Consider the following 4760-nt stretch of genomic DNA (forward strand, 5'->3'; position numbering starts at 1 on the left):
TAGTTTTAGTCCAGCGGGTGGGTAGTTTTAGTCCAGCGGGTGGGTAGTTTTAGTCCAGCGGGTGGGTTGTTTTAGCCCAGCGGGTGGGTAGTTTTAGCCCAGCGGGTGGGTAGTTTTAGCCCAGCGGTTGGGTTGTTTTAGCCCAGCGGTTGGGTTGTTTTAGCCCAGCGGTTGGGTTGTTTTAGTCCAGCGGTTGGGTTGTTTTAGCCCAAAGGGTGGGTTGTTTTAGCCCAGCGGTTGGGTTGTTTTAGTCCAGCGGTTGGGTTGTTTTAGCCCAGCGGGTGGGTAGTTTTAGTCCAGCGGTTGGGTTGTTTTAGCCCAGCGGTTGGGTTGTTTTAGTCCAGCGGTTGGGTTGTTTTAGCCCAAAGGGTGGGTTGTTTTAGCCCAGCGGGTGGGTAGTTTTAGTCCAGCGGTTGGGTTGTTTTAGCCCAGCGGTTGGGTAGTTTTAGTCCAGCGGTTGGATTGTTTTAGTCCAGCGGTTGGGTTGTTTTAGCCCAAAGGGTGGGTTGTTTTAGCCCAGCGGTTGGGTTGTTTTAGTCCAGCGGTTGGGTTGTTTTAGCCCAGCGGGTGGGTAGTTTTAGTCCAGCGGGTGGGTTGTTTTAGCCCAGCGGGTGGGTTGTTTTAGCCCAGCGGTTGGGTTGTTTTAGCCCAGCGGGTGGGTTGTTTTAGCCCAGCGGGTGGGTAGTTTTAGTCCAGCGGGTGGGTTGTTTTAGCCCAGCGGGTGGGTTGTTTTAGCCCAGCGGGTGGGTTGTTTTAGCCCAGCGGGTGGGTTGTTTTAGCCCAGCGGGTGGGTTGTTTTAGCCCAGCGGTTGGGTTGTTTTAGCCCAACGGGTGGGTAGTTTTAGCCCAGCGGGTGGGTAGTTTTAGCCCAGCGGTTGGGTTGTTTTAGCCCAGCGGGTGGGTAGTTTTAGCCCAGCGGGTGGGTAGTTTTTGCCCAGCGGTTGGGTTGTTTTAGCCCAGCGGGTGGGTAGTTTTAGCCCAGCGGGTGGGTAGTTTTAGTCCAGCGGGTGGGTAGTTTTAGTCCAGCGGGTGGGTAGTTTTAGCCCAGCGGGTGGGTAGTTTTAGTCCAGCGGGTGGGTAGTTTTAGTCCAGCGGGTGGGTTGTTTTAGCCCAGCGGGTGGGTAGTTTTAGCCCAGCGGGTGGGTAGTTTTAGTCCAGCGGGTGGGTAGTTTTAGTCCAGCGGGTGGGTAATTTTAGTCCAGCGGGTGGGTTGTTTTAGCCCAGCGGGTGGGTAGTTTTAGTCCAGCGGGTGGGTAGTTTTAGTCCAGCGGGTGGGTAGTTTTAGTCCAGCGGGTGGGTAGTTTTAGTCCAGCGGGTGGGTTGTTTTAGCCCAGCGGGTGGGTAGTTTTAGCCCAGCGGGTGGGTAGTTTTAGCCCAGCGGTTGGGTTGTTTTAGCCCAGCGGTTGGGTTGTTTTAGCCCAGCGGTTGGGTTGTTTTAGTCCAGCGGTTGGGTTGTTTTAGCCCAAAGGGTGGGTTGTTTTAGCCCAGCGGTTGGGTTGTTTTAGTCCAGCGGTTGGGTTGTTTTAGCCCAGCGGGTGGGTAGTTTTAGTCCAGCGGTTGGGTTGTTTTAGCCCAGCGGTTGGGTTGTTTTAGTCCAGCGGTTGGGTTGTTTTAGCCCAAAGGGTGGGTTGTTTTAGCCCAGCGGTTGGGTTGTTTTAGTCCAGCGGTTGGGTTGTTTTAGCCCAAAGGGTGGGTTGTTTTAGTCCAGCGGTTGGGTTGTTTTAGCCCAGCGGTTGGGTTGTTTTAGCCCAGTGGTTGGGTCGTTTTAGTCCAGCGGTTGGGTTGTTTTAGCCCAGCGGTTGGGTTGTTTTAGCCCAGCGGTTGGGTTGTTTTAGTCCAGCGGTTGGGTTGTTTTAGCCCAGCGGGTGGGTAGTTTTAGTCCAGCGGTTGGGTTGTTTTAGCCCAGCGGTTGGGTTGTTTTAGCCCAGCGGTTGGGTTGTTTTAGCCCAGCGGGTGGGTAGTTTTAGTCCAGCGGTTGGGTTGTTTTAGCCCAGCGGTTGGGTTGTTTTAGTCCAGTGGGTGGGTAGTTTTAGCCCAGCGGTTGGGTTGTTTTAGCCCAGCGGTTGGGTTGTTTTAGCCCAGCGGTTGGGTTGTTTTAGCCCAGCGGATCACTATATGGCTGGCTTAAAATGAACCCAAAATAGGTTGGAAATTAAAAATCAGTCATAATTACTAGAGGCAACAATAATAATCAAAAGGTGAACATTTATTAATAAGCAATTTATTATTGTTTAATTATTATTCATTAAACTTATTAATAAATGTTAATTTTCAACATACTTTGTGTTAATTTTAAACAATAGTTGAGTTAAATAAAACTACCCAGCAGGTCTGGCAAACATTTAACCCTAAAACAACCCAACTGCTGGATCTGTCCATTTCAACCCAATTTGGGTTGTTTTTAACCCAGCATTTTTTAGCCTGTATATTTTATACTATTTTAATATCTATTTTTATTAATAAATGATCGCCCAGCTCTCTATATAAAGTTAGATATATTATCTTTGTATATAGAGCTGTGTTTTCAGTAAATCATGCACACACATCTTCAGTGGAAGAGTCCGAGTGCATCAGTTTCTGTCATCAATCTGAGTAAGAATTAACCCTTGAGCAGCCGGATTCATTCCTTCCAGATCATTCCTTCGCTTTCTGAAATGGTTCAGTTGGACGTTCATCTGTTTAAATGTTACGTGTTTCAGGACCTTCAGACAATATTCAAAAGTAACATTTCCATAACGAATGATACAATGGAATGTTTCCTTAATGTTCGTATAAAAACGTCTCAGAGAACGTTCAGAAATAACGCTTAGAAGAACACAGAGCCGTTCCTTCAGCGGGAACTCCACCATTCACTCGAACACACCTTCAGTCTCTGCACCTGAGAACACGTGATCCGCAGCGGACCGCGGTGAAGACAGTTCATCAGCAGCACCACGAGCACGCGCAGGTCCATCTCAAGCACACACAGACCGCGGGTGTGTGTGTGTGTGTGTGTGTGTGTGTGTGTGTGTGTGTGTGTGTGTGTGTGTGTGTGTGTGTGTGTGTGTGTGTGTGTGTTTATGTGTGACACTCTCTCAGTCCTGATCACGGCCTCCACCTGCTGGACTGATGGATCATAGTCGCACGCACGCACGCACGCACATTAATTTCTTTATTTGAATCCGCCAATCAAATTTCGTACAGAAAGGATTCAAATATTCTCAGAGGTAACACAGCTTTGACATTTAAGGGTACATAAAACATCTCCTACGCCACACAGCAAGGCTGCCCATCACAGCTGATATAGAGCAGAACTTTGCCAGCTGTTTAGACTGTCCTTTTGGTAGCCCTGCCAGTCTGAGTCCACTAACAGTCAGTTTGTGGACATGTCCCAGGCTGCCAAATATCAATACCGCAAACTTACATGCATAGCCCAGGTCACTGATCTTAGCAAGGAGGGGTTGGTATTTAGTCATTTTTTCTAAAAAGGCTACGTCCATATACAAATCATATACACAGCCTATTTCAAGGACTAGCACCTCCTTTCTATCTATATCCACCAACACAACATCAGGGCTGTTAGGGATATTACAGAACACATCTTCAGAGCTGTTGAACCAGTCTGGTGTCACTCGGGAGTGTTTATACATCGGTATGTTTTTTGGAAATATGTCCTGAACAGAACTGGCAATAAGATCAACAATACGGTCATGGCGTGCTGTGTATAATCCCTTGTACATATTACACCCATTTACAATATGGGCAACTGATTCCAGATGTTCAGAGTTAGGGTGGATTATACAGTGTGGATGGTGATTCTGAGGGTACCATAATGCTAGATTGTATCTGGTTGGCAGCACCTGTAGTCTGGCCTTCACAGTGAAGCAGAGGATATCCTCCCCTAGTGCAGCATTTCTCTACACAGAGTGAGAGGTAGAGTGGTCTGCAAAGTCAAGACATGCCAACTTTCCCTGCATTCTCAGTCCAGTCCAGTGTTGTTTTGTGTCCATCACACACACACACACACACACACACACACACACACACACACACACACACACACACTCTTGATCGGAATAATGCACTGAACTTTAAATAAAGCTAAATATATGACTATTTTATATTTCCTTCTGCTCCGTCACTATGAAGGTAAATATGAATGAACAACATTAAGAACCAACATTCCAACATCAAAAAGTCACAATAGTGAGAGATAAACCTGTTCTCAGATCAGCCTCAGATCCTCCGGGAAAGAGGAAGTTCTGCTGAGGATCATCAAGAGCAAAATACACACGAACCCACTGAAGAGTCTCCAGCAGAGGGCGCTACAGGACCTGAGAGAGACACTCACACACTTCTGCCGTTCATTCAGTTATAAATGCTATAACACACACACACACACACACACACACACACTCTCTCTCTCTCTCTCACACACACACACACACACACACACACACACACACACACACACACACACACACACACACACACACACACACACACACACACACACACACACACACACACACACACACACACACACACACACACACACACACACACACACACACACACACACACACACACACACACACACACACACACTGACTGAAGCTCAGATATATTAGGATCAGTTCTCTGAATCTTTATTGTATGAATATTCTCAATACATTCTCAGAAATTACAAGGAATTTTCAGTAAAACATTTTAAATATGAAAACACTGATGATGGTGTAAAGACGAGAGTTTAGAACCCGTGGCATTCCCTCTGCTCAGAT

The sequence above is a fragment of the Gobio gobio genome (assembly GCF_949357685.1).
Source record: "Gobio gobio genome assembly, chromosome: 20".
In the NCBI taxonomy this organism is placed as follows: Eukaryota; Metazoa; Chordata; class Actinopteri; order Cypriniformes; family Gobionidae; genus Gobio; species Gobio gobio.